The 12,501-nt window shown below is 38.7% G+C and overlaps 1 long non-coding RNA gene across 1 annotated transcript; it reads left to right on the forward strand.

Moving 5' to 3' along the window:
• Window positions 1–5: 5 nt before the first annotated feature.
• LOC149098223 (uncharacterized) lies at window positions 6–2,521 on the forward strand. The gene is made up of 3 exons (XR_016203459.1): window positions 6–138; window positions 278–326; window positions 2,228–2,521. It is a non-coding gene; the product is annotated as an uncharacterized LOC149098223 (long non-coding RNA).
• Window positions 2,522–12,501: the final 9,980 nt, after the last annotated feature.

Consider the following 12,501-nt stretch of genomic DNA (forward strand, 5'->3'; position numbering starts at 1 on the left):
CTGACAATTTGCCGGTGCAAACCAGCTTTGAAAATGTCTGAACATTTTGCAAGCGGGAGCATCGAACAGTCAGGACTATTGTGGATTTTTCCCCAGCTGGAACTTCTACCTCTCGTAGAGAATGCGGATTAAGTCAAAGTAAGTATGTTTGTTGGCCTGGTTTTGTCGCTTTCTTCGAGTGTTATTCTTTGTGTTATGATTTCTTTTGTCCGTTGGTGTCGTGTTCATTCAAGCGGAAGCACGTGCTTTGTTTATTTACAATACTCTTCTGCTGCAGATATTGGTGTACAGATGACTTAACACAATGAACACAGCATAATTGAAAGGTAAGCCAAGTTTTCCTTCCTTTCCTTCCGTAAATGGTTGATTTTTGCAAGTGGCACCATTTTCTACATGTAATTCGTGTGTGGCTTCAGGAACGGAACGTTTTGGCTCGATGAGTCTAAATTTTAAAAAGTTGAAGATTTTGTTCGCTGTCATTTGAATTACCCGTCATATCTTGACTTGCATCTGGGAAGAGACCCGTTAAGTTTTTGTCCGCCATGTCCATATGAATAAGTGACGAAAACCGTTGACAGTGTACTGTAAAGGAGCTTAATTTTGTCAGATTTTGTACATTTAAGAATTCTGAATACTAATTATATAGCAGTCAGTTAATCCAGTATTGTCAGCACAGCTATTATCCTTTAATTTCTGGAAACTGTCCAATTTGGGATTTAATTTGGACAATTTTTAATAAGGACTTTGAGTAAAAACGTAGAAAAAAGTAAAAGTAAAAACGTAGAAACTATCCAATTTGGGAAAAAATAGGACAGTTTGTCTCAGCCAATGAAATTAAGCTATTAACCTTCCGAACATTATCGAAAGCTACACAAAACCTTCCAAAGATTTCCGAAGATCCCCCGAACAATTCCGAAGATTTCCGAAGATCACCCAAACAATTCCAAAGACTTCCGAAGATCACCCAAACACTTCCGAAGATTTCCGAATAGCATCCGAACATCTCCAAAGATTTCCAAAGATCACTTGAGTACTTCCGAAGATCGCCCGAACACTTCCAAAGATTTCCGAAGATCACCTGAACACTTCACAGGATTTCCAAAGACTTGTGGCAATCTCCAGTGATCTCTGAAGCTCACCGGATATTTTCAAAGCTTTCCCAAGTTTCGGAATATCGAGGACCCAGTCTGTTTTTCTTCAGAGACAGTTACTGTAGTTTCCCTTGCAAAGCTGTATTACCTCAGGAACTACATAATTAATAAGTAACAGGACTACATGCTTGTCCAATTTGGAAATAACTGGATTCAAAAAATTCCTCTGTCAGCCAAATTGGACTTGGTGTGTGGCCTCATCCAATTTTGGCTGTCCTTGGAATTTTTTTCATCCAATTATTTCCAAATTGGACAGCATGTAGTCCAATTACAGATACAAATTAAAACTTCCGTACGTGCAATGAATGTTTTAAAAGCGTAGCCAACTTATGTTCAGTCTGGATATCAGCATACTATTCAAGGTGACACATAATATATCTTTATATCCTCTGGCTTGTGTTGTCTAAAATTGAAACGTTCTTGCAGTGATGCAAGAATCTGATATGACATATGTCCACTAAGTTTTTTTTGTTTTGTTGTTGTTGAATGGACTAACTGTTTTTATTGAATGGACTAATTGCATGGTTTTGAAAGAGTTTTTAAAAGTTATCTTGAAAAAAAAAAAAAATTGACCTGAAGGCAGACTTTTTTGAGGTTTAAGTACAGTCTGATGACGTTGAGGTTAATTAACTGTTTTTATTTATTTATTTTTTATTGTCAGAGTGAAACTTCAAGTAGTAATAATCCTTTTGTTGTACTTCATTGTTATGTTGTACTACATGACGATGAGGTTAATTAACTGTTTTTATTTATTTATTTTTTATTGTCAGAGTGGAACTTCAAGTAGTAGTAATCCTTTTGTTGTACTTCATTGTTATGTTGTACTACATGATTTAAATTTCCCAGGTACTCAAAGCTAGCAAAATGACTGAAGTATTCACAATGAGATTAGGGGTCTCCTTCAGATGCTTGAAAGAAGTTGCATAGTCTTCAATGCTCTACACAGTATTGTATAATGTATAAACAGGGAAGATACTAAGTTAATGACATTTCTTGTTGCAGTGTTATAAGTATTCAAAGGGTGAAGCCAAAGTATGGCTTAATCTAATTTTACATTTTTCCTCTTTTTTTTACAGTTAGACCTCAGATTTTCACCGCTCTCCTCCTCTCTTTGAATGGCTTGATTCTCTGGCTGAAGAAAGTGTGACATGGCCATGTACATCAACTTGAAGAATTTTTTTTGTTTTTCATGGATGAAATGAATGCCATCTTCTTTGGAGAGGCTACTAAATGATGTGTTCCCTTTCATAAAAAGATTTAAAATCAGACAGACTAAATAATATTCACATCATTAAGGTACCGAATGCATGGAACAAGTATTTCAGGATTCCCCAGTAATAAATAAAAGTAAATGTTTGAAGACAGAAAAATTATAGTTTGGTAAACAATTTGGTTGGGATCTGACTTCTTAAAAATTTTTAGATCATAATATTTTAGTGTGGAAGTTATGCAATATTTAGTAATTATTCTTTGAAATTGAGGTGAACAGTGGCTGTTATTTACTGAGATTAACAAGTTTTTAGTATATACATGTACACACAAAGTGATCTCAACAACAGACAAAAAGGAAACCGGTATAAACAGGTGTAACTCACAAAAATTAATTTTGAGGTCTTTGATCAATATCTCACTGTATATATACAACATGGGTCAGATCAGGGCATCCAGTTCAAATTGCATTCTGCAATGCAACCGGAAGTATAATGCTTGCATGGTGTTTACTTTGATAAGGTTTTGAACAGCATGACCTGTTCATTCTCAAGAAATTCACGCAAACCAACGTTGAGCGAGTCAACGAATTTGTCAAGGCACATGAGAAGAAGCTTAAGTTAATCGCACTCCGCGGATCCTACAAACTGCAAATGTCGGCCGCAAAGGACAAGTTTCCCACTCCGCGAAACCAAAGATGGTGAATTTTTGGTGTGTCTTATTCAGTAGCTCCCAGAGTGCATTTCGCTTCCTCTGAGGGATAAATAGAGCACGACATCAGCACGACATAAGCGCAACATCATTTCTCCAGAGGAATGCTGCTTGCCAGCTATAAGTGATGACAATGATGTCATTGCTTAAAAAGTAATACTGGGTCTTAGCAGTATTGCATGCAAATTTTCAATGATTAAAGCACTGAGTCAGACATAGCAGCGTTTCAAGTGCCCAATCTGTGAAAGAAATTTTAAAACTTTCCATTCTCTTAGTGCAAAATAAAAGGAAAACCTTCTAATACGGCTTTTGGTGCATGCCATAAACAAAAGGAAAAAGAGTCCTATTGTCTCATTCGTTATATTTTGCATACATTTTACAGTGTCTGTGTTGGAAGAAATTCAGTTCTAGCCTACATGCCTGCTTTGCAAAATACTTTGACAAGACTGTGCTTTGATGCTGCATCCTTTTACGGTGTAGCAGAACATCGCCACAGTGAATCTAATTACTGCTCTCTCGTTTGGCAAGCATATCAGATACGTGGTCGTGCTAATTACTCGGGCTTTCCGAAGGAAACGCCCGAGGTGTAAATTCAGCTCCATTTTTTCTTTTTTTTTTTTTTGCGTTCAGTCACAAAACTCAGTTCAACTACAGCGCATGCGTGAAGTGTACGCGCATGCTTAGAATGAACCCTAGAGAGCATGGTTTAAAGCAACGGCCGCCTTCGTGGAAAATTCCTCGCTTGATGAAAGCGAGAGAAATTCGATGGCTATTGCGCTCAATGTACATACAAAGTCACACACCGTTCGCGGTAGACCCACAGGGCCTGATTTCATGGCGAATTCCAGCCCGGGCTGAAATTTCAGTCCGGCTAGGGGGGCTGAAATTTTGTTGCGATTACATAATGAATTTCAGCCCGGGCTGAAATATTAGCCTCGGCGCCAAATATGAAACTGTGTGCGAAAAGTCTCCAGAGAATCAAAATGGCGCCGAGAACACGAATCGTGAAAATAGGCGCATTGCTTCTCTCGTAGTTTGACCTTTTGTTGGCGCTCAATTTTTAACTTTTTGGGATAGTAACACCCTACAATGATGATGGAACTGAAACGAAACCTGTCTCTCAGCCAGAAAGAAGTACTTTTATAGAAAGAAAATATGTCCTCAAGCTTGCCGAGTTCATGGCTTCCCTGACAGCCTCGTGCTGTTCAACCTTGTCTCGATGTTCTTATATTCCATCTAAGCTTTGAAATTAAAGAGATTCTCTATTTTATCGCCTTTATTCCACTGAGATCGCTTCTACTTCGTAGCGGCAGCCATCTTATTTCCTGCATTTCAGCCCGGGCTGAAATTCCGTTTCGATTACATGGGATTTTTTCAGACTTTAGCCCGGTTTTTCAAACCGGGCTAGGATTTTCAGTCCGGGCTGAATTGCGGCCCGGGCTGAATCCTTCTCCATGTAATCGCCAATTTGATTTCAATTTGATTTGTTTCAGAAGCCGGGCTGAGATTTCAGCCCGGCTAACCAGGCTGAAATTTCAGCCCGGGCTGAAATTCGCCATGTAATCAGGCCCTAAAACTTGTGGAGCGTTTTGGGAACGGGTCGGTCCGCGAACTTTACGAGAGATCAATTTACGAGCGATCCTTTACGAGTGAACCTTCTATCGAGAAATATCAAGCGAAACCAGCCACATCAAACGAGCTATCTCATATTATGTTTACATGTAAACACAACCGTGTATTTAGACGTGATCGAGAACCCAGTAGAATACCAGAAGCTACTCTGAAACGTCTCAGAAGAAAGGGCAGGAGACTAAAGGAATTTGTTTATGAGCGTATTCGTCTAAGCATATCGAAGTCCTCTTGGCTACGTCGTTATGTGAAGGTTAGAAGAGTTACAAAGAATGTTTGTAAACTTTATAGGAAGAGGGTAAGATCAAATAAAGTTGCACAACATGAGAAGAAGTATTTGTTGAATTGTTCTGTGAGGGTACATCAAAGGATAATTTAATTGAAGTATAGAGCAAGTCGGTATTTATCAATGTTTTCTTGTAATAGACCCATGTGTCTTTGTAAGAGTCAGATACACGTATCAAACTATTGTAAATTTTAACTGAGTTCAGATACAGAGAAAAACCCTGGTCCTACTCCAATGTACACTGACCCCAGCAAAACAATAACGGCACCATAGAGCCAAGCTAATGAGTTGGTATTTGGACAAAGTTAGGACAACAATGACGGTGTTGCAATGAGTTCATGCTCTTTGATTTACAATAGCAAACAAGGAATCAATTCTGCTAATGATCTGGTGTCAATAATGAATATTGAAAATCAGTTGTATTCAAGTTTGTCTCAGTTAACCAGACAATCATTTTTAATGCAGGCCGAATTACCCACACTTTTAAATGTTGTGAAGTTTATATGAAATAATTCATATATGAACTGCGGTTGTAGATGAAAGTGAAGAATGATCATCGCAGTTAATTTTCCAATTTAAGCAATTGGAAAGAAGAAGCCTGAAAAAATCAGGGCTTCAACGGGATTCGAACCCGTGACCTCCGCGATACCGGTGCGATGCTCTACCAACTGAGCTATGAAGCCACACATTGGGAGCGAGGTCAATTAGTTGAGTTCATATCTTCCCGTGAGGAGTGCTGCGATGATCATTCTTCACTTTCACTTTTAAATGTGTTCGAGACTGACTATGAACTTCAATACAGTGAAACCTACACTGGTACTATTCATCAAGAAGCTACAATAGAAGGATATCAGTACTGTACCTCCTTAGATAGAGCCTTTCAATCACTTATATCCGAAAATTTCAACAATTTTTTCTTGACAATAGGCTGTACTGCAGTGGCTATCTATTGTAATGGCAATATGGGCTTGAAAATATTTGTTTCTCGTGCAAGGGATATTTATGGTAGAAGCCATCCTCAAGGTACATGTGTGCTGCTTGACGTATCATCACTGAATAGCTTAATTAGTACATTATTTTCAGAGTATACATAACAATGATATATTTGAGTTGAAAGGGGTTAAAATTGATAAAGTTCAAAATAATACCCGTTTTAAGAGTCATGCCTGTGAAACCAGAAAGTTCAATGTGAGTTGTGCTTGGTCTATCGGCTACCACTGAAGTTTTAAATGACAAGCAAGATTCACTGACATTAAAAATGAACGATGAACTTCTTAAAGAACTGATAAACGAAGATGTTCTTCATTTTGACGAGAGTGCTCTAGCCGAGAAATTACTCTTCATTGACAACTTTGCGGTCGAATATGACGACAATTTCACAGTCCTATCTGTCATCCTACAAAAGAACAAGATCGAATGAAGAGACAAATCACCGCCAACATGAACATTTCCCTTGGCGACAATGATAATATATACCAGTATAGGTGTACTTTTGTTTTACGTGGCTTACATTCTGTAACTGCAAAAATGTTAATCAAACTATAAACAAGAACAGATCATCCAAGAAACTGAACAAAGAACATTGAAACTCATGTTATAACTTGTGAATGGTTCCTCCGTTAGACTTATTTGTCGTTCAGTTCCGGTCAGTACACAGGAAAACAACACAGCATTGATACCAAATATTGAGACATTTCCATCGTTTTGTTACGGTTTTGTTATACATAATTCCCAAAATTTATGCTCTGCCAAGAGCACTCACTCTAGCTATATAATGTTGCAGTGGTTTCAGGGATTTTTCTATTAAAAACAATAATTATGAACTATTGAACAGTACTATTGCTTTAATCTACTGATTTCTGACAACTCCCCTTGGGTCAACATTTAACAACAAACTATGACTCAACACCAATAATAGATAAAAAACTGCCTTCTCCTTGCAATTTAAGGCAAATACATTACCTACTCAGGGTTTGTAAAAGCCTTGAAAGTCCTTGAAGATGCTTGAATTTAAAAATAAAACAATTCAAGGCCTTGAAAGTACTTGAATTTGAGGACTAGGGCTTGATTTTAGCAATGCTTTTCCTTAAGCAATTTTCAAGTTGAAAATTACAGTACTTTGATGGAAAAGCTGAGAAATAATATTAAATAATTATAAAATTGCTTATGCAAACCATTCCAAAAGCGGTTTTTCAATTATCTAAAACTTGGCCTTCAAAGTAGTTGAAAAGTTCTTTAATTTCAACCTTTGGCATTTGTAGGAACCTACTCCTATATGGTAATATATTATTTTTATTGTTTTCTAGTACCATAACAACATTCATTACACTCAGCAGACAAAAATAAACACAAGTAGAATTATTCATAACAAGCAATAACGAAATTGCATGACAACAGAGACAATCGCAATATGGCAGTCCCCTAAAGATAACTCCACATGTGCGATATTGAAAGCCCGCGAGTTCACGCAGCCATGCTTCTTGTTTGTGGATAGGTTTGGTCATTGTTAGTGGAATCTACTTGTTCCTTCTCTTGGAATATGTCATGAAAATGATCGTCAGGTTCAAAGACAAGTCTGTATCGGAAACCAAACAGACGGAGGTAAGTCGACAAATTCCGTCCTCGTTTACTGTAGGAAGACTTTTAAAGAATATCGGTGACAGACTTATTTTTCAACTGCAGCCTGTCAAAAGAGGCAGTTAGACACCCCGGAGGGACTCCAATATTGCTGTTTTATATTGCAATTCCAACAGCAAACCGCTGGAACAAAACGATGTTTTAGTTATGCAAAATTGTTTCCCCTGTGAAATTGGTGAAATCGTGAAAACAATTTTTAATACAATTTTTTTAAACCGATTCAGCTGGCCATAGGAATAATATCATAAAACATGTATAAGTCAAATGAATGGAACCATACCAGCGACTTAGGGGGAAAATGAATAGAAGATCCCCCACACACATGACTAACCTGAGTATCAGGCTTTCGTTCTGCTGTTCTCCACCTCACACCTTACCTTCAAAACACGTGACTACACACTGGTTAAATTTACTACATCTGAGATACTGATATAGGTTGCTATAGTTAGACACATGCACTTATCTTCAGAAGTGTACCGGCTCTCCAAAGCTTGTAATTCTTTTGGTTGTCAGAAGCTGTTATTGCAAGCTAGGGGCAATATTAGTGTTGTTTGTTCTATGATGGTGCCATTAAGACCCTTGGAGGGCTGCTACCGGACCACTTAACTTGGACTTGGCATTTGTTGATAAATGGTGCCTGTACGTGTAGCCGATATGATTGCGAGTTTGCCAATAATTTGCAAGTAGACAATACCAATGTCGATAGATCACGATCACCGAACTTTGCGCGTTGCTGTTCTCAAGGGGCATATACTAAAGAAGCAACTGTTCTCCTTCTAAGGCGAAAAATGATGGCAAGAGTGAATTACTTGGTTCAGGAATCGCCGAAGTGCAGCTCCAACTTTACAATAGGAAGCCTGATCAACATTTATCTCTTCATAGTATGAGCGACATTCCGAATGTCTTCAATGGGTCAGTCACGGTTTGTGCATCTTCAAAAGTTTAGCCTTGTCTTTCTTTTTTTTTTTTCACAAGTTCGTCGTTTGTAATTGTGCTAATCTTCTCCATCCTTAAAGTGCCTATGAAGTAAAAAATAATTGCTGCTGATTTGAAAGGCTTTTCAAAGTAAAGAAGAGTGGCGTTTTCCTTTTTGGAATATCCTTGGTCCTTTATGGTTTATCGTTATCTCTCTGGTGTTTTTCTATCGTCTTAAGAGTGCATCCACGATAGGACCAGGCAGGGGCGGCACAAGCTATCTCACCGATTTCGATGAAACTTGGCCAGTTTGAAGGGGTCCACCCAAAACTACTTCAGTCTAAGTTTAAGGAAATTTGGTCAAAACCGGGGGGAGTTGACCACCCCCTTGTCTTTTTTTTACAAAAATGACCAAAAATGACCAAAAAAAATGGTCAAAAGTATAAAGCTCTACCGCTATGAGAATTCAACCAAATCTTTTCAAATTTTAAGTGAATGTTGTCCCACCCAAAGACAATCTGTTGTCTACGTTGCGTTCTTCTACGACTAATTCCTATTACACAAGTGGTCTCATCCAAGACCCCCTTCTCACCTAATAGTCAAAACTGTAAAAATACGCAAAGTTTAGGCCAAAATATCTCCAATGGCGGAGCATGCTTCAAAAAACGAAGCATATCGTCTAAAAGGTGGAACTTCATACTAACATTATCTACAAAAAAATCTTTGGGCACTTACTGAACTATTCCACAGGAGGGCTACAAACACTTCGTCCACCACAGGGTACCCGCGTCAATTTTTATTCATTATAACGCGCAAATTCTGTAATAATGACGCAGCAACAGACAGAAAATGCCACAAAATGGTTACACACCTTACACTTTAATGAAATAGAACCATTTCTATCTAGTCGCTTAAAAAAGAAAAATCCGCCCACCACAGGGTACCCACCGCCGTCAATGTTTTTTTCATTATAACGCGCTAATTCTGTAATAATGACATAGCAACAGACAGAAGATGCCGAAAAATGGTTACACACCATACACTTTAATGAAATAGAACAATTTCTATCTATTCGCTTTAAAAAAATATTCGCCTACCAGAGGGTAGCCACCGCCCTCAATGTTTTTTTTTTTTTTCATTATAACGCGCTTAGTCTGTAATAATGAAGTAGCAACAGACAGAAAATGCCATAAAATGATTACACACCATGAACTTTAATGAAATAGAACCATTTTTATCTAATCGCTTAAAAACATATTCGCCCACCACAGGGTAGCCACGTCATTTTTTTTTTTTTTTTTTTTTTCATTTTTTATTATAACGCACTTACACAATATAAACTTTAATGAAATAGAACGATTTCGAAGGCCCATGAAAATAACAATCGGCGGCTTAATGATGGCCTCTATATTGTAGAAGTGAACTACGTGACAGGACTTACTCTTCGCTAAGTCAAACACGCGTGTCCGCAGAACACTATCAAAACGCTTACAATGTCTGTATTTAAACGTTAGAATGACTGTATAATGAAATTTGCTTTTGTTCGTGTACTAAGGGAACAATACATTTGCTTGAAACTTGCACGCCTGACATCGCATGATTCGCATCTTGATACAGAAAACGTTATCAAAAAGTCTTCGCTCTATTGAAAATAACTTGATTTGCTTGCGACTTAATGTTGGTTGTCTAATACGCCTAAAAAGGAGTAAAGCGGTTGGCTGTAAGATAATCCCTGGAAATTACTTCCTGGGAAGCGCATACATCTTTGTAATTTGATAGCTTGATTCGATCTTCCACAATAACTACAAACAGAACAAACTTTCGCCCTAAAAATACAAATTGATGCGCACGAATCTACTTGCTTTTTTTTTTCTTTTTAAAATTGGAGTATATGCATAAAGGTCTGGCGATACTTAATGTTGAATTGGGGCTTAGGATATGTAATAGACCTAATAGGGCAGATACATCAAAAGGTTGTTGAGATTCACAGGCTTTCTATAAATAGACTGTTGGTTGCAAAAACGCGTGCACGTGCATGGATGATATTTCAAAGTGTTCCTCACGGCTGCGCCGGTCAGTCAAAGGCATACGATGCAGAGGTGAAAAGGTCTCTCGTTAAAACGATGTCGCAGTTCTCTTGCTCTTTTGCTGTGCACTGTACTAGTTCGTGTGATGTATCAACTAGATACCCCGATCGTACGCAGTTTTTTCCTTTGAATTCTTGCTTCAGTGATGTAAGGGCGCACTTGAGAGAATTACAAACAACACAATCATGTGTAGCCTCTGAGAGAGAGCTGATACTTGCTCGTGTCGGTTTGTTTGATGAGGAGGGTGAGGATATGGTTATTTGCCCAAAGCATCGCGCTTTACTTGGAGTAAAACATTGTCCTTCAAGAAAGTGCCAGCATCCTCTGCATGGTCGCTGCAAGGGTAAAGTATCCAGAGGGGTGAATTTGAAAATGTCGAAAGAGATAAAGGAAACGTGGGACGTTTTGGTTCCCGTGGGCTCAGGTAAGCGTGATCACTGAATGTAAATACGGTAATTACGCATGCTTTGGTTTCTTGGTGATTTCGCCCCATGTAAGGGAATCAAGACCGTTTGGATTCTGGATTCCACCCAGTGGATTTCGGATTCCAGGTATTGTATTCCCCTTTCTGTCAGTGGAACTTGGCTTCCGAATTTCAATCGTTAGTGGGATTCCGGATTCCTTGAGCAGTACTCCAGATTCCACAGCCCAAGATTCCAGATTCCACAAGAAAAATTTCACGGATTCCGGAATCCGAATTCCCTTACACAGGGCGAATGATTGACTAATTCACTAGTCTAATCAATTGTTTTATTAATAGACGCAATATTAGAGTGGGAAAGGATTTTTTTCTTTCTTTCTTTTTTTGTGGGGAAGGGGGATGGGGGAGGATGGAAAATCTTGTAAGAAATTAGTTTTGAGTTATAGGGTATGATATTTAATTTCTTTTTTGTATGTTAGCTAGATTACCTTCTAACAGGAGCCCATGGTCATAGGCTCCTGCTGCTAATCGATAATTTTTCTCATGAGGGGCGTGAGGTAGGCCAATTCTCTCAAAAGCTGCAATGACTATACAGATTTTTTTTTTCGGTAAATCTCAGGGCGAGGCCTTCTAATATAGAGCATGGTGTCAATTACGAATTAGTGTTCTAGGAAGGGGCGTGAAAATGAGCGCCTGGTTAGTCCATTGAAAAAGTGAGTCAGTTTTTTTGTTAAAATTCTTACTGGAATTGCCGCTACTTATAAATTTAGCGATGGCCTACGCCGGCCTATGACACTGCGCGGACTTCTAGTATTTTCTAGGGCACTAATCACTAATACCTACAACAGGGTCAGATTTACAGCCTCATTTTCAGAAGCAGAGGTTTCGGTTTCAGCAATATTATTCTTTTTTAAAGGCGGGGCCCTCTGGCCCTCTTTTGGCTAGGAATGGCGGCACAAACCTATTTAGAATCTAGCCCGGTAAAATCCCTCCCTCTAGGATACATTAGAGTGCCTAAATACATGTAGGCAAGCTGTTTATTTTTCGGTAAAGGCTCCAAACAATTTGATCTATCCAGCCTGTTACTACAGACTAACAACCCATAATACTACCAAAACTCATTTTAGGTTTATTCTTGTACGCAGGGGTTTGTAGGCAATGCCGTGGTGCCCATCTCAAAAATGCAGGTTCTACGGAAGCGGATTCCAATGTGCAAGATTCCGGACCGGGGTCGACATCTCACCTAGAGCCTCAGATTCCCGAACCTTCATGTTCCGCGGAGTTCGCAGAGGAAATAGTAGAGCTACCACAGTTACCGCCTGCTACAGAAGAATCGGAACAATTGTCTGCTGCCTCTGTCCATCAAATAAGATTCCAAGAAGATCTCATTAGTGAGGTAAGTTCCTCTTCGGCAGAGCGTGAATAAATTTATTGATTTCAGAGGAGTGGGACGTT

This window comes from Orbicella faveolata, unplaced genomic scaffold (assembly GCF_042242905.1).
Source record: "Orbicella faveolata isolate gen_17 unplaced genomic scaffold, um_ofav_v1 contig_46, whole genome shotgun sequence".
Classification (NCBI taxonomy): domain Eukaryota; kingdom Metazoa; phylum Cnidaria; class Anthozoa; order Scleractinia; family Merulinidae; genus Orbicella; species Orbicella faveolata.